The 18,744-nt window shown below is 43.9% G+C and overlaps 1 protein-coding gene across 4 annotated transcripts in view; it reads left to right on the top strand.

Moving 5' to 3' along the window:
- Positions 1 to 254: 254 nt before the first annotated feature.
- Positions 255 to 18,744, top strand: part of LOC112267417 (protocadherin-16-like) — a 210,692-nt gene continuing 192,202 nt past the window's right edge. For all 4 annotated transcript variants that reach the window (XM_042297354.1, XM_042297353.1, XM_042297352.1 and 1 more), the window contains exon 1: positions 255 to 680. The gene's annotated coding sequence lies outside the window, so the exon portion shown is untranslated. The remainder of the gene's footprint in view (positions 681 to 18,744) is intronic.

Here is an 18,744-nt window from a genome sequence, read left to right as displayed (position 1 = left end):
CAGCTCATCGAGTATGAGATATTTAGAACTGAAAGACATTCTGAAGATTGGTTTGCACTTCCCTTTTACATAGCTTGGTGGCACCAGAGTTCAGAAATGTCCACCTCTCCTCTCCTCTGCTCTCTCAGAGGCATCTCTCTCTACCACGGCGCTGTCAAGCAACATAACCTTACACTTCTGCACGTGTTTAATAAATTAGCACAATCTGAAGGAGGGCTGTCCATAGCCATAGAGAGGTTTCGGGTTTCACTCCGCGCAAGGGGAGGCAGCAGCAGCTCTGCAAAAAGACGCTGCAGTAATTGTTAGTGTGGATGCTGTCCCGATGCCGAGAAGTTGATAACGTCCTGACTACAACATTTTAACCATACTAAGGAAACGGTCGCGGAAAAAGTTATTTTGAATTGCCTATCCCTCGCCACCTGACAAGGAATAGGGTACAGAATAAATCACAAGAGGTTGTTGGAGTGAAAACGCATTCACCATCCTAAAGGATCGTTTAGAAAGGATACCGCTTTGTCTTTTGGAAATGGATTTAATTTAGGAGTTTTTTGACTTTAGTTTAGATTTTTACTCTGCCTTTTTCACTCCACAAGGGATTTGTTTAAAGAAGCTACCGTTATTGTTGGGATATTTGCTAACGGACGTGCGTGCGCTCAGTGGCAGAAAAGGAGCAGATGAATGTAAGTCCTGGTTGCAGTGTTCTACTACTGTCAAATGTCTGTCTCACCTCGCTAGCTGAAGACTACCGGGTAATGATTATACTTTGTTGCGATACGTTTATACGTTGTTATACATTGCACTAGTTACATGGACGTTTTATTAGGCTAAAACTTGAGCGCAAATCGTTGCGTTGTTGTCATGTGCAGAATAGGCTAGCACATTATCATGTACCTCATCACACACAGTCAATCATGTTAACGAGACAATTTTAAAGCTTGGATGCTTTTAAAGATGAATCTCTTCGTTTGTCTTCTTTCCTCTTTTTTTCCCATACACATTGTTTTTATTCTTTCGGGTCCAAAGTGCAAAAGTTCACGTTTTTTAAGTGTTTACAATGTGTTATAAGTTTTCTATAATTTACTCCAGGTTTTTGTCTTTGCATCTTTATTTTGGGTATTTGACCCTGATTAGTTATACAGTCATCACATTTATTGTCAAACAGCGCTGTTAAAAAAAGCTTAAATAGATGTATATTTGAGAAGTCAACAGGACCCATGGACGGGACAGCTGTCAGCGATGTTTAGGTCTTGACACATTATGTATCGTCTAATGATTATCCCGACTAGTGAAACTTCTATCGACAGGCAAGCAGGACCGTGGAACGGCTGCCTGAAAACCGATTCTCATTATAACCCAAACCATCTGTCCCTGACTGAATGCTCTCCTCTCTGCTCATTGCTGTTCTAACTCTAACTTTTGTTTCCCTCTGTGGGGGCAATCACTTCTTACAGACGGCATAACACTAGGCTACTGCTGCCAACTCTCCTGAAGGGGGGAGCTTTAAGTATTGGATGTAAAAGGGAGAGAAAAAAGATGGATATTTAGGCTATTTAACAACAGGCCATTTAACAATAGGCCCTACGTTATATTGCATTGTTTGCAAGAAAAGAGAACACAGACTGTAGGATCAATAGCTCTAGCTGAGATCCTAATCTGTAGGCTATACTATTTAAACCGTTTGAACTTTTAGAAGAACCTTCCAAGCAAACACTAATTATGTAACAAAGAATGACACATATACATTTCTGAGGTCTAGCTCTCCTTGCTTTGCCAGTTAATATAATTTAAGACATTCTAAAGGCAGTCAGAGTCATACAACCACACAACCACACAACAATAATATGATTATAACAAAAACACATCAAACCTTTAAAGCGATTATTTGTGGTTTTCTGAAATGATTGAGGAATAATATTATGTTTTAGATTAGAATTCAAATCTGTGGTAGGCTACCCGTCATGGTCTAAACTTAGAGCACATTTCCATTGGCAACGTCACCATGCAGTCAAAGACAAACAACACCATACCAATCTCAACCAATTACCTTAATAATACTCTGTCCATCAGTCAAATAATTCACTAGGATGTCTCTCCACTGTACTTGGTGTGCTTCCCAAATGGCACCCTATTCCCTATATAGTGCACTTTATAGGGTTCTGGTCAAAAGTAGGCTAGTGCACTATGTAGGGAATAGGGTGCCATTGGGTATTTTTTCTTCCCCCTTTATCTACAAAACATTCCTCTCAAATTGGTTTATCCATTGAATTCTATTGTTGGCTGGGGTGTAATGCTGTGCCATTGTGTCACAATTCACTGTTGGTCCTGTAGATTACTACATACTGACAGTCAGAAGGTTGTAGTAGGTCATATTCATTACAGTGTCAACAGGGCTCTGTTCATTAGGGTTTGATGTGAATCACTGTGTTCCTCGCAATCCTTTCACTAATGTCTAATTCATTCATTTCAACTCAATTGGGTTCCATATCCCTAAACAGGTTGTTTGCACTCGAAATGGCACCCTATTCCTTATATAGTGCATTACTTTTGACCAGAGCCCATAGGTCTCCTCTCATAGGCTTATAGCCAATATTCTCTGACCATAGGTCTCTGGTCAAAAGTAATGCACTAGATATAGGGAATAAGGTGCCCTTCTGGACTCTGCCACTATCTGTTAGTATGCTGGTTCCCATGGTGCTCCAAAGTCATCCTCCTTCTGGATTGTCTTGGAGCACTGTCTGGCAGACCAGTACGCTGACGTTTTCCCTTCTTTTCTCGCTCTCTCCTCTCTTCTTCCCTCTCTCTCCACGCATTCATCAGTTAAAATATAATGTTGGTGTTTTCCCTCCTGGGTGCCAGTGTTGTGTCAGAGAACCCTGCAGCATGTTGTCAGTTATGAGGGGAGGGCCAAGGCATATTCCTGGTCCTCATCGATAATAATTTAATAATAGTTGAGGTAACAATGACAGTCATTAGCTCCCAATGGAGTGGATTTCCAAGTATGTCTCATATCAGTGAAGCTCAAAGCGATAGATAGATAGATAGATAGATAGATAGATAGATAGATAGATAGATAGATAGATAGATAGATAGATAGATAGATAGATAGATAGATAGATAGATAGATAGATAGATAGATAGATAGATAGATAGATAGATAGATAGATAGATAGATAGAGCTCTTGTATAATTTGGTGTTCTCTTATAGAAAGATAGTGCATGCCAAAATACTATGCTAGCTCACTGAGCTAAAGCCTATAGGCTGTATCTTTGGGAGGCCTGAGTGCTAGGTGCATCGTCTGAGTGCTTTGATGATTGGCCCATTCATTTCCTGAATATGAGTTCGCAAGCAGCCATTGGTTAAATCTGATGCGTTCCAATCACAGGAGACTAAAGCCAAGGAAAAAGTTGTGCTAAAGCCATTCACTGTAGAGTGGCTGGACTGAGGAGAAAAACTGTATATAGTTTACAAAGAAAACAGTGAAGGAAATGATGCAGAATTGTTGGATGAAACCGCAGCCTGAGACCTGGGCTGTGGCTTTCATGACAATCCAAGGATTATGTCATCAGTCAAGTCCCAGAAGCTCCATGATGAAGTAATTATTTGACTTTATTTGCAGTGTGCCTCTGTGCCTGGGGTGATGATGAGGATAAAGGGTTTATAACATACTGTATGGAGGGGAATGAACACAACAGCACAGTAGAGCCAAGACTTTCTGATTGATTTCCTGGTTGTTGTTTTTTTTACAGCCGTAACAGAAGTATATATTAACATTGTATGGAAGCTAACTATAGTAATAACAGAAGTATACAGCTACATTGTACTTTGAAAGTGTACAGGTCAGCCTTTGATGGTCATATCTACTTGGCAGTCTCTAGTCTTGGTCTGACACAGCAAAGCCAATCATTTATGGATTTCCTGGTTATTTTTGACAGGATTGTTGTAACAACACAGCCAGAACATTTTCCTCTAAAGCTGACCAGGCATGCCCTAGAGTTTGTCCCAAAAGGCACATAGGGCACTGGTCAAAATTAGTGCACTAAATAGGGAATAGGGTGCCATTTGGGACATAGACCTATTTTGGGCTCCTGGTATGGTTTGTCATAGTTTTACTGGCCCCTGGTGTATCAGAGTATGTTTCCCCCAAGACAGAGAGTCGTGAAGCATCTGCTCAGTGGAGCCTTCGTGCCTCTGGACTGGTACAGTACACACACAAACACACGCACGCTAGTGGTTTAAGGAAACTCTAGCTACCTACAGTACCTACAGCTAGGTGTTTATATGCCCCTCATCGTCAGTGTTTCAGACACTCAGACTGAGGTTTTAGATTAGGCAATGATTCCACAAGTCATGATCTGCTTAACATGTGTCTGTTATAATAGTATGACTTCAAACATCTGTTAGTAGAAACTGTGAATGGTTAGTGACGAGTTCATCTTTTAAACATCTACCTCGCCCTCAACATCAGCAAAACAAAATAGTTGATTGTTGACTTGAGGAAGCAGTGATGGAACATGCCTCGATCCACATCAAAGGAACTGCAGTAGAGAGAGTCACAAGTTTTAACTTCCTCTGCTTCCACATCACTGAAGACTTGACATGGACCACAACACCACCACTCTTGTTAAGAGGGCGCAACAGCGGCTCTACTTCCTAAGGCGTCTGAGGAAATTCGGAATGCCGTCCCCGGGTCCTCTCCAAATACTACCGTTGCACCATCGAGAGCGTCCTGACCGGTTGCATCACGTCCTGGTATGGGAATTGCTCTTTCCACGACCGCAAGGCCGTCCAGCGGGTGGTGAAGATGGCCCAGTACATAACTTGAACTGTGCTCCCACCCATCCAGGACATCTACTTGAAAGGGTGCCTGAGGAAGGCCCGCAACATCATCAAGGACCCCACACACCCCAGCCATGAGCTGTTATCTCCCTTACCGTTGGGCAGATGGTATCGGAGCATGAAGTCTGATACCAACAGGCTCATTGACAGTTTCTATCTTCAAGCCATCAGACTGCTGAACACTTGAACAGGACTGACCAACTGCTCTGATCCTCCACACCTTAGTACACATGCACTCACTCACACAGACACACACACACACACACACACACACACACACACACACACACACACACACACACACACACACACACACACACACACACACACACACACACACACACACACACACACACACACACACACACACACACACACACACACATATATATACATAAATTGTTCCTTCCTGTATTATACTTATGCTAAGATATGTATTCTTTTCTACTGAGCCATTTACTTTATGTTCATATTGTTATATTTTATTATTTCTTATTGTTGTTGCTTTGCTGATAAGGAACCTGCAAGTAAGCATTTTGTTGTTTCTTCTGCTGAAGTCGATGCCTCTCCTTGTACAGGTCGGTGCTTGGCAGTCAACGTCACCGGTCTTCTAGCCATCATTGATCCATGTTTAAATTTCCATTGGTTTTGTCTTGTCTTCCTACACACCTGGTTCCAATCCCATTCATTATTATGTTGTATATTTAAACCTCTGTTTCCCCTCATGTCCGTGTCAGAGATTGTTTGTTGTTATGTTCGTGTTTTCTGGATTGGTGTGCGACGGGTTCTTGTACCCACATTTATTTATTATGTACTTTGGTTTTGGAGTTTTTGTTTCACGTTATTAAACTACTCCATTATCCTAAGTTTGATTCTCCCGCGCCTGACTTGCCTGCCACCTACACACACGACATGACAGAATATCTGACCCTAAATATGAAGTCAGCAGGAGAAAATACCCTGGACATGGAGGTGGAGGAACGCATCCAGGAGCATACGGAGAAGCTTTACCATCTGGGCGTCGCCAAGGATCGCATTGTCCAGAATATGGACCACTGGGAGAGACAGGGAGTTCTTCCAGTGCCTCCACCAGCACAACCGTAGTCTATCCTGGGCGCTCCTTTACCACCTGAACCCAGTGGGATCCGTCTACCCATGCAACAGGGGTACGATGGAAGTGCTGCCAACTGCCAGGGTTTCCTCCTGCAATTAAACCTTTATCTGGCCACTGTCCAACCAGCTCCATCGGACCGTGAGAAGGGTTTCGCCCTCGTCTCGTGCCTCACCGGGAAAGCACTGGAGTGGGCCAGCGCCGTGTGTGAAGGGGAGGATGCGGCGTTGGACGATTTTGAGGCGTTCACCCTCTGTTTCCGGGCAGTCTTCGACCACCCACCCGAGGACAGAGCGGCGGGTGAGCATCTCTATCATCTGAGGCAGGAGACGAGGAGCGCCCTGGAGTTTAGGACCCTGGCTGCCGGCGCGGGATGGAACAACAGGGCCCTGATCGACCAATACCACTGCAGTCTGCACGAGGACGTCCATCAGGAGCTGGCCTGCAGAGACACCACCCTCAGCTCTGACCAGCTGGTGGACCTGTCCATCTGGCTGTACAACCTGCTGGCTACTCGCGGACGTCCAGATCGGGGTCTGGTGGTTCCATCCTCCCGCACCCCCTCTCCGATGCCCATGGAGCTGGGAGGGACGGTGCGCATGGGGACCGGAGGGGGTTCCCGCTCGTGCACCATCTGTGGCTGTAGAGGGCACACTGCTGGTCGGTGCCGGGTTGGTGCCTCTGGGAATCGAGGCAGCAGGCAGGGTGCTCTTGCGTCACCCCAGGTGAGCTGGCACCATTCTCACCCAGAGCCCTCTGTCGCACATATATTTGTGTCTGTCACTTTTCCTGAATTTTCCCCTTGTTCCCATCATAAGGCGCTAGTAGATTCAGGTGCCGCTGGGAATTTCATTGATAAAGTGTTAGCTCATAGTTTAGGGACCCCTATTGTTTCCGTGGATGTGCCTTTCCCCGTTCACGCCTTAGATAGTCAAACATTAGGGTCAGGGCTTATCAGGGAGGCCACCGCACCTTTGAGTATGGTGATGCAGGGGGGTCACACGGAAAAGATGAGTCTTTTCCTTATTGACTCTCCTGCGTATCCCGTGGTGCTGGGTCTACCCTGTTAGCTTATCATAACCCCACTGTTTCTTGGCCACACAGGGCTCTCACGGGGTGGTCGCAAGAGTGCTCAGGTAGGTGTTTAGGAAAGTCCAGACCAGGTCTCCACCGTGCACATTCCCCCAGAATATGCAGATTTGGCAGTCGCCTTCTGTAAAAAGAAGGCGACTCAATTACCACCCCATCGATGGGGAGACTGTGTGATAGATCTCCTGGTAGACGCTGCACTTCCCAGGAGTCACATGTATCCCCTGTCGCAAGCGGAGACGGTGGCTATGGAGACATATGTCTTCGAATCCCTGCTTCAGGGGTACTTTCGGTCCTCCACTTCACCAATCTCCTCGAGTTTCTTTTTTGTGAAGAAGAAGGATGGAGGTCTGCGCCAGTGCATTGACTATAGAGATCTCAATAAAATCATGGTGAGGTACAGTTAACCGCTACCTCTCATCGCCATGGCGATTGAGTCAATGCACGGGGCGCGCTTCTTCACTAAACTGGATCTCAGGAGTGCGTACAACCTGGTGCTTATCTGGGAGGGAGATGAGTGGAAGATGGCATTTAGTACCACCTCAGGGCATTATGAGTACATCGTCATGACGTACGGTCTTCCAATCCTTTGTAGATGAGATTTTCAGGGTCCTACACGGGCAGGGTGTAGTGGTCTATATCGATGACATTCTGATATACTCCGCTACACGCGCCGAGCATGTGTCCCTGGTGCGCTAGGTTTATCCGGGGTTTTGGTCAGGTAGCTGCTCCCATTACCTCACTGCTGAAGGGAGGCCCGGTGCGCTTGCAGTGGTCAGCTGAGGCGGACGGGGCTTTTAGGCACCTGAAGGCTCTTTTTCCCTCGGCTCCTGTGTTGGCCCATCCGGATCCCTCTTTGGCGTTCATGGTGAAGGTGGACACGTCCGAGGCTGGGATAGGAGCTGTGCTCTCTCAGCGCTCGGGTATGCCACCGAAACTCCGCCCCTGTGCCTTCTTCTCTAAGAAGCTCAGCCCGGCGGAGGGAAACTATGATGTGGGGGACCGGGAGCTGTTGGCTGTTGTTAAGGCTTTGAAGGTGTGGAGACATTGGCTTGAGGGGGCTAAACACCCCTTTCTCATCTGGACTGACCACCGCAATCTGGAGTATATCCGGGCAGCGAGGAGAATTAATCCTCGCCAGGCAAGGTGGGCCATGTTTTTCACCCGTTTTGTGTTTACACTCTCTTACAGACCAGGCTCACAGAATGTTAAGGCAGACGCACTGTCCCGGTTGTATGACACAGAGGAGCGGTCCATGGATCCCACTCCCATACTCCCGGCCTCTTGTTTGGTGGTGCCGGTAGTGTGGGAGCTGGACGCGGACATTGAGCGGGCATTACGCACAGAGCCCGTTCCCCCCTCAGTGTCCAGCTGGGCGTCTGTATGTTCCGTCTGCTGTCCGCGATCGGCTGATCTATTGGGCCCACACATCACACTCCAACTGGTCATCCTGGGATCGGTCGGACGGTGCACTGTCTTAGTGGAAGGTACTGGTGGCCCACTTTAGCTAAGGACGTGAGGGTTTATGTTTCCTCCTGCTCAGTGTGCGCCCAGTACAAGGATCCTAGACACCTGACCAGAGGTGAGTTACAACCCTTACCCGTTCCACAACGGCCATGGTCGCACCTGTCTGTGGATTTTATAACCGATCTTCCACCTTCAGTTCTGCTGAAGTCGATGTCTCTCCTTGTACGGGCTTTGCTCGCCGGTCGACGTCACCAGTCTTCTAGCCATCATTGATCCATGTTTCATTTTCCATTGGTTTTGTCTTGTCTTCCTACACACCTGGTTCCAATCCCATTCATTATTATGTTGTATATTTAAACCTCTGTTTCCCCTCATGTCCGTGTCAAAGATTGTTTGTTGTTATGTTCGTGTTTTCTGGATTGGTGTGCGACGGGTTCTTGTACCCACATTTATTTATTATGTACTTTGGTTTTGGAGTTTTTGTTTCACATTATTAAACTACTCCATTATACTAAGTTTGATTCTCCTGCACCTGACTTCCCTGCCACCTACACACACGGCATGACAGACGGTTTATTGTATACCATGCGTATCCCGCACATACATATTTAATCTGAAACTGAGATGCTAGAAAGTGACAGACCTATCTAAGATGGCACAACAGATAACTTCAGAACTGCACAGTTTATATTTGATCAAGAGATGAGTTCATCTTGTTATTGTGTTAACTAGGGATAATAACAGACCTTTATGTTGACACAACAGATAACTGTTGTAATAGCTAGTTGCCGTTGAAGTGATAGATAGGCAGTCAATTTATATAACGTTTAAAGCAGGCTTGTTGTGGAAATGCTGGAATGGAATATGAATACATGGAATTGTTGGTCATGCTACTAATGGTACAGTAGGGATGACATGTGAGTCATTCATCTGAAAACAAAACCATAGAAGTTGACCTCCTCTCTCAGCTGTTACTGTATGTGGTCAGGAGCCAGCCTCCAGCTCCTCTTTCTCATCACTGTGCCCATGTGTTTCAAATGATGCAACAGCTCCAACACTCCCACGCCTATAGCAATATCAAATCAGACAGGATCATGTTCAAAGGCCTGCTGGGAGAAGTGCATGTTTTTCCTGTTCGCTCGCACAAAGTCTTACACAAACACCCAGACCATCAAATACCGTAGGCAGGTCCGTCTGATTCTGTCTCCGTTCATGTGGGAAAGAGATGATCTTGCTTTTCTTGGACGTATGTGTGTGTGTGTGTGTGTGAGTGAGTGTGATGGCCTCACCATGAAAGGAGAAGCCCTATGTTTTTCCAATGCTCTGTGTGTTTGTTATGGCCAGGGGAGGGAGTGCATGGATAGCCAGGGAACACACGGCACGCACGTCAGAGCTCTATGATGGGGATGGCTTTCCCTGCCTGGCACCTTGACCTGCCCCTGTGGAAGCACTTTATCTGCCGCCCAAATGGAACCCTATTCGCTTCATACTATTGCACTACTTTTAACCAAGGCCCATAGGGCTTTATAGTGCACTACTTTTAACCAAGATCCATAGGGCTTTATAGTGCTCTACTTTTAACCAAGATCCATAGGGCTTTATAGTGCTCTACTTTTGATCAAGACCCATAGGGCTTTATAGTGTACTACTTTTGACCAAGGCCCATAGGTGCCATTTGGAACTAGGGTTGCACATCTTGGGGAATATTCAGAGGTGGAAACATTCCATGGGAATTAACGGGAATATATGGGAATTAACAGAAATATATGCAAATTAATATTAATACTATTTAAATGTAGATGTTTTTTGCATTGGATTTATTTACCATATCATATGGAGACAGAAACATAAACCTTTTACCTTATCACAAGTAGACATAATTGCAAAGGATTAAATCCTTCCAATAGAAATAATAATACAAAATTGTTATGAATTTTAATTAAATGAGTTGACTCTTCACATGGGATGATTTCACTGAACAACAAAAGAAAGGGAATATTGAATTATCCCCAATGATCCATCACATCTCCCAAAATGTTTTGAACATACATCTGTAAAATTATAGTCTAGAAACTAAAGCTTTTGTTATCTTCCTCTCAGGCTTCCATGTCTTCTCCCTGGACCTCCTCAATGTGTTACGAATAACTATGAGTGGTGGGTGGAATCAGGCGCAGAGAGCAGGGTTCTGTCGTTTATCAAATTTATTTCACCGGTGCAACCAAAACGATCACGCCAACACACAGGGCGTATATAAGTTGCCAGTCCAAAACAACAGGACAAAATAGGCAAATCACACCATCAAACATAGAGTAACAATTAACAAGCCCGCACAAATACCCAGCGGGCCTAGTGCCCTTAAATACCCTACAAACAAACCCTAATACAAAACAGGTGTACCCAATTAACCAATAACCAACACAAACGGAAAAAGGAATCGATGGCAGCTAATAGGCCGGTGACGACGACCGCCGAGCCCCGCCCGAACAGGAAGAGGCACCCTCTTCAGCGAGGTTCGTGACACAATGTCCACCTCTTGAACGTCAGACTCTGAGACCTCATCTTCACTGTCACTTTCCAACCTAGTTGAGGATGGTTCGTTGTCAGGCTCAAAAAGCCTCAAATTTCCCCGCATGGCCACCAATTTGTCAACCCTTGTATTGGTCAGCCTATTGCATGCTTTGGTGTGTGTGTTCCCAAACAAGGACCAGTTGCGCTCTGAGGCGGCTGATGTCGTGATTTGGAGGATGATGGAGGCAACAGGGGAAAGAGCCTCAGATCCACAAAGTCCCTTCCACCAGGTAGCTGATGAGATATGTTGGCACGACTGCCATATTGCATCTCTATCCCAAAGCCCTTGCTTGGAAGTGTACTTCGCCAGACTGCCAAGAACCTTGCCCTCATCCAGGCCAAGGTGGCGAGACATGGTGGTGATGGCACCATAGGCCTTGTTGATCTCTGCACCAGACAGGATGCTCTTGCCAGCATACTTGGGGTCCATCATGCACGCTACGGCGTGTATAGCCTTCAGACAGAAGTCTTCACGCTTTTTGATGTATTTCAGAACTGCAGTTTCCTCTGCTTGGAGCAACAGTGAAGTGGGCAGGGCAGTACGGATTTCTTCTCTTACATCTGCAAGCCGAGTCTGAACATCAGACAGGATAGTATTGTCTCCCTCAAACCTTGCAATGGCTACTGCTATAGGTTTCAGGAGTTTCAGGCTGCTTATCACTCACTCCCAAAACACATAATCTAGGAGGATCCTCTTGATGGGGCTGTCCATATTGGCAGACTGTGATATTGCCATTTCTTGGAGAGACTCCTTCCCCTCCAGGAGACTGTCAAACATGATGACAACACCACCTCAATGGGTGTCGCTGGGCAGCTTCAATGTGGTGCACTTATTCTTCTCACTTTGCTTGGTGAGGTAGATTGCTGCTCTAACTTGATGACCCTTCACATACCTAACTATTTCCTTGGCTCTCTTGTAGAGTGTATCCATTATTTCAAGTGCCATAATGTCCCCGAGGAGCAGATTAAATGCATGAGCAGCACAGCCAATGGGTGTGATGTGAGGGTAGGACTCCTCCAGTTTAGACCAAGCAGCCTTCATGTTCACAGCATTGTCTGTCACCAGTGCAAATACCTTCTGTGGTCCAAGGTCATTGATGAATGCCTTCAGCTCATCTGCAATGTAGAGACTGGTGTGTCTGTTGTCCCTTGTGTCTGTGCTCTTGTAGAATACTGGTTGAGGGCTGGAGATGATGTAGTTAATTATGTTTTAAAATTAAACTGTATGGAAACAGGTGAATTAACACTCCTCAGTTAGTAGGCTCAAGCAAGTTAAAACCCACATAGTAGCAAAAACTAACCATCAGAAATTGATAACAAGTTAGACATGATTTAAACACACTTTGCTACAGGCTACTATTTACGAGTTAACTAAAAATAATGTATGTCATATAAAATATATTCACCCAACCCAGTATTGTAATCAAAACTTACCAGAAAGCATGTAGTCCTTGGCTCAGACAGTATAGTAGTGTGGACTCAATAGCATCTCATTAGTGTGCAAGATCTTGAGAATCAGCTGTACATGTGATGGAAGAATGCGCTGTGCATGCAGAGGGTTGCAATTCCATTGAATTATGGATAGTTTAACCAAAATATGCCACAAGACCTAGAATTGCCTTATGTGTATCCCACAAAAAAGGTTCACTGTTATAAGATCACTTTTTTTTATGAATTTACGCAAAATTCCCCAAATTCACTTCCCATGGAAAATTTCTGGACAATTTCCGGAAATTTCCAGAAAGTTTCCGATCCTTTGCAACCCTATTTGTAACACATCCCTGACTCTCTGGTCCCCATTACCACCGTACACAGACATATGGCACCTCAGAATGTGGCTCCAGACAGCTCTGTTTCAGCCGGGCCTCTAAATACAGTATTCAGAGTGTTTGTGTAGTTTTACTTCATGCTTGTCATGTTAATATCCAGACAGTCCGGATTAACAATTCACTCTGTGGTTTCGTTTGTGGAGAGACTCTGGCGCCCCAACGTGCCCTGTGCTCCCCTCCCTAGTGCCCCAGCGTCCCAACCCCCTCCCAGCCAAACACTCGGATCTTCAAGGCTCAGAAGTTTCATTGGAATTAGCTGGAATCTTGACATGGAATTTGAAGCTCATTTTGAGGATTTGTGATCATACAGTCCAGGCTGATGACTAGCTGTGATTAGTCTGTGTCTGCATCCCAAATGGCACCCTATTGCATTTGGTGCACTACTTTGACCAGAGCCCTATGGGCCTTGGTCAAAAGTCATGTAGGGAATAGAGTGCCATTTGGAACACAGCCTATGTGTCGGAACTACTCTGACCGTAGACTTTCTGATAAAGCAGCGTTCAGAAACAGATCTGTACATAGTTGGAACAAAATGTTTTGAAGAGATACAGGGATAATCGGGGGAATATCGTTGGATTTGTGCTTTCTCTAGCTTTACTTTTGTTTAACAATATATCTCCTATCAAACATCTTAAAATGCATTTAGAGTTTTTCCAAGATTAAATAAAGTAAAATAAGATGAAGATTTACAAGATTAAATAAAATTCTTATATGAGTCTCATTGATCATCTTATTCCCAAGCACTGATTTACTTCTGCTCAATATTTGACTGTCTTCTTCTCTTCTATGAATTATTCACAAAACTATTATATTATATTTACAGAGATGTGCCTGTGATTGCAGCATTGAGAGGCTTGATGAGTAATAATAGCATATTTTTCCACTTGGAAGAATTGGACATCTCCCAAGATGTTGGCTGTTCACATGTACTTACACTGACACCCCAACACACACACACATCCACACGCACGCACGCATGCACGCACGCACGTACACACACACACACACACACACACACACACACACACACACACACACACACACACACACACACACACACACACACACACACACACACACACACACACAGTCTTGTACAACTAACCTTATGGGGACACACAATTCAATCCAATTGAACATCCTATTTTCCCTAACACCTAACCCTAACTCGTACTCTTACCCTAACCTTAACTCTAACCTTAACCCAAAAACCTAACCTTAACCCTAACCCTACTGAAAAGATTTGGCATGGATCCTCAGATCCTCAAAAGGTTTTACAGCTGCACCATCGAGAGCATCCTGACGGGTTGCATCACTGCCTTGTATGGCAACTGCTCGGCCTCCGGTCGAGGCACTACAGAGCATAGTGCGAGTACATCACCGGGGCCAAGCTTCCTGCCATCCAGGACCTCTATATCAGGTGGTGTCAGAGGAAGGCCCTAAAAATTGTCAAAGACTCCAGCCACACCCTAGTCATAGACTGTTCTCTCTGCTACCGCATGGCTGCTGCTACTCTCTGTTATGCTATGCATAGCCACTTTAATAACTCTACCTACATGTACATAATTACCTCAATGACCTCGAGACCGGTGCCCCTGCACATTGACACGTTGACACTGTACCGGTACCCCCTGTATATAGCCCCGCTATTGTTATTTACTGCTGCTCTTTAATTATTTGTTATTCTTATCTCTTACTTTTTAAAGGTATTTTCTTAGAACTGCATTGTTGGTTAAGGGCTTGTAAGTAAGCTTTTCACTGTAGTATTCGATGTGACAAATAACATTTGATTTGATTTGATTTAACCCTAACCCTAAAACTAACCTTAACTCCTAACCCTAACCCTTAACGTAATTCTAACCTTAACACTAACTCTAACCTTAACCCTAAATGCCCTAGAAATAGCATTTGACCTTGTGGCGACTAACAAACAATTTCCTGGAATATAGAAAAGATGGAACATCGACTCGGTACTGGTCCTCCCTGTATTATTATTTTTACTTGTTATTTTTATTTGTTATTCACTGTGTATTTATTCCTCGTGTCACTATTTAAAAACTTGATTTGAAATAGCACCCTGTTCCCTATTTAGTGCACTACTTTTGACTAGGGCACACAAGGTTCCCCATAGGGCTCTGGTCAGAAGTAGTGCACTATATAGGGAAGAGGTTGTCATTTGGGACACTGCCGTGGTTCAGGAGATGAAACAGGCTGGTAGTGGATCGGCCATCTGGGATTGTTTCATCTGTGGGCAGCGCTGCCTATAATGTTCACTATGTTTGACAGTGGCCTTTATTTCAGATTGTTTAGCTCTAAACTTGGGAAATGTCAGAACTCTGGCACCCTTCTGTGACGTGGTGGCTCAGGCTAATAGAGGAAGGCAGCAGCATTTGTTTAGACAGATTATGTGTTTCAGACTGAGTCCCAAATGTCACCCTATTCCCTATTTAGTGCACTACTTTTGACCAGGGCCTGTCAGAAGTAGTGCTATATGTAGAGAATGGGGTGCTATTTGGGATGCAACCAGGATGTTACCCCCCTCTCACTGAAGGACCGCGACACAGTAAAGACTCATTTTGCAATAACTTTTGGCGATGTGAAATCAATTGGTGCCAACAGGTTAATAACACTTAAAGGTTATTTAAAAAACCTGCTTTGATTTGAACAATGAAGCATGTTTTCCATTCACAGCGCCGTCCAGAACAGATATTGCGGCAGTTTACAAAGTAGCCGTGTCCATATTTTCTTTAGCCTTGAACTGGGCCATTTTCTATAATTAGGGGCCACATGTGCTATGTGTGTGTGTGTGTGTGTGTGTGTGTGTGTGTGTGTGTGTGTGTGTGTGTGTGTGTGTGTGTGTGTGTGTGTGTGTGTGTGTGTGTGTGTGTGTGTGTGTGTGTGTGTGAGTGTCGCTTTTCTGTGAGGTTAGACAGCAACAGTTGAGACAAAGTCAAAGGATCAGCTGCAAAAAGAGGTGGTCATTATTTAACAGGTAATGTTGAAGACTGAATCAAGATCAAAAAGAGGTGGTCATTATTTAACAGGTAATGTTGAAGACTGAATCAAGATCAAAAACAGGTGGTCATTATTTAACAGGTAATGTTGAAGACTGAATCAAGATGCAAAATACGTAGTTCATGAAAAATTATGAAAAATAATACAATAAACTTAATTGTCCAAAATAGTCATATTATCTTGAGGACAAAGGCTAAAGTGCCTCAAACACAGGGCAAATGCCAATGAACTCACATATCTGAGCATAACGTGGCAGAGCTATAGTAACAGCATGTTACCTAGCAGTGGTGTACCGCAGTTTCTCGGGTCCCCCTGCAATGACGCAGCATTGGGGGAAACAGCTAACGTCCTACAATTCTACACATTTTTTAATCGTGCAAATGTGTAATTTTATAACTAATCTCATGTTGTTATGCACATTTTTGCCATGAGGCTGAGAGAAAATGTTGCTGTTTTAAAGCAAATCTCCTGCAATTCTACACATATTGCCATGGCGCAGAGAGAAACATATGCAGTTTTAAAGCTAATCTTATGCTATTCTAGAGAGAAATCCAGACCAGTTTACTTGGTATGAATGGCACTAAAAGCATAATCCAGATTGTATTTATGCAGGAAAATGAAACTAAGGCATGTGATATATCAGAAATTGTGTAATAGAATCATTGTAAACCTAAAATATTGTCTTATTAGGCAAGTCAGTTAAGAACAAAATCTTAATTACAAGGATGGCCAAGGAACAGTGGGTTGCCTGCCTTGTTCAGGGGCAGAAGAACAGATTTGTACCTTGTCAGCTCGGGGATTCAATCTAGCAACCTTTCGGTTACTGGCCCAGCGCTCTAACCACTAAGCTACCTGCTGCCCCATATAATCATAGATACAGTTTATACTGTTCTGTATAAATAGCCTTTAAGATATATGTAAACAGACCATAAATGTATAAATGTTTGTTTTCTTGGAAAGATGAAAGTGCTATTACATGATGCAATATCAGTATCCTACTTGTCACATTTACAACTTTTCTAAATCCTATAATCTACTACTGATTTCAGACAGTGTTAGGCTGTGGATTGACTACATTGTTTAAATGTTATGTTGGCATATTATCAGATAATAAAAACATTTATGGAATCATTCCTCTGGCTAGCTTGCTAACTAACATACAGTGCAGATAAATTCTTCAAATTCATTATTTTACACAATATCTTATCGCTGCACTGGCAAACCATGGATGACCATCTACCGGACCAAAATGGCTGACCTTTATCCCACCATAAGGTTAATGTCCATTCTAGTATTCTAATTCCTAATTCTATGGGGGCGATCTCCAGGGGGTCGCCCCAATTTGTTTTTTTTTATTGGGGGGGCTGTGTGGTGTGGTAGCTAGTTATATCTAAAAAGCAGAGGGCTCACCTTTATAAAAAAAGAGGACTCATCTTTATATCTGTGCCATTATCAGCAGCGCCATTGAGGCAACAACCAATAGGAATCCCCACCCAGTTGACCACTTTGACTACTTTAAAATGACAGAAGCATGGTTGAAGCCCTCAATGACGCTGACCATGCTAAACTTTGACCATGCTTCCCTAAATGAGGAGACAGCATCCTAAAAGGACCTGCCCTAACTTGGCATTTAAATCCATGCATCACCTAAACAGAAAAATTCTCAATAACAGCGATTACCACACTTGAAAGGCAATAGTATGAAACTCGTTTTACATAATAATGGACAGCCATTAGAAAGTTACTAGAAACAATGACATACTATGCATAAACACTAGCGTTTACAATAAACTATGAAAACACACCGAAACCGGAGAAACCAAGTAACGAGAGTGCTGCAACCTTTAACAGGGCTCAACCTAAAGCTGTGAACATGCCGGCACTCACCGAGGAAACCAGTTCAGCAACCATGGTGAGTAGACTTAGAGAAGTTGGCTGTACCAAACAAAAGAAATACAAACGCTAAACATTTCTAAATAAATTAAATGGTATCCAGATTCTGGCTATAGTGTTTTTATATAATACAGAGCATAATGTTTGAAGGAATATCAGGTTAGGAAATGTTTGTAGGCTACTAAAAAAATCAGGCCATTTGTGTGGGGAGAAATGGAGGGAAACGTTCCCAAGTGGTGAGAGCTCTCAGGCACACAATTGTGAGACGCAGAGTAGGTGAACGGATGATCTCCGCATGTGTGGGTCCCACCATGAAGCATTGAGGAGGTGTGATGACGTGGGGGTGCTTTGCTGGTGACACAGTTGGTGATTTCTTTAGAATTCAAGGCACACTTAACCAGCATGGCTACCACAGCATTCTTCAGCGATATGCCATCCCATCTGGTTTGCGCTTAGTGGAATTATAATGTTTTTTTTCAACAGGACAATGACCAAACACATCTCCAGGCCGTGTAAGGTCTATTTGACCAAGAAGAAGAGTGATGGAGTGCTGCATCAGATGTGTTATTTCATAGTGTTGACGTCTTCACTATTAGTCTACAATGTAGAAAATAGTACAAATAAAGAAAAACCCTTGAATGAGTAGGTGTCCAAACTTTTGACTGGTACTGTATATGCCTGCTAAGACCCAGAGACAATGGCAAACCAAGAACCAGAAAAGTTCAGCTCTGTTAGGGAGAGAAACAGTATGCGTTGGCACCCTATTCCTTACATAGTACACTACATTTGACCAGAACCCTATGCACTATTTTGGGAATATGCTTGGTCCAGTGGCGATTTTTGCATTTAAATCTTAGTGGAGCAAACTCTTTTTTTTTATGTATGCCAGAAAAGCCACTACACAACACACAATACATGAATTGCACTATAACAGT

This window comes from Oncorhynchus tshawytscha, linkage group LG14, assembly GCF_018296145.1.
Source record: "Oncorhynchus tshawytscha isolate Ot180627B linkage group LG14, Otsh_v2.0, whole genome shotgun sequence".
NCBI lineage: Eukaryota > Metazoa > Chordata > Actinopteri > Salmoniformes > Salmonidae > Oncorhynchus > Oncorhynchus tshawytscha.
This window is presented reverse-complemented; position numbering and strand designations above follow the sequence as displayed.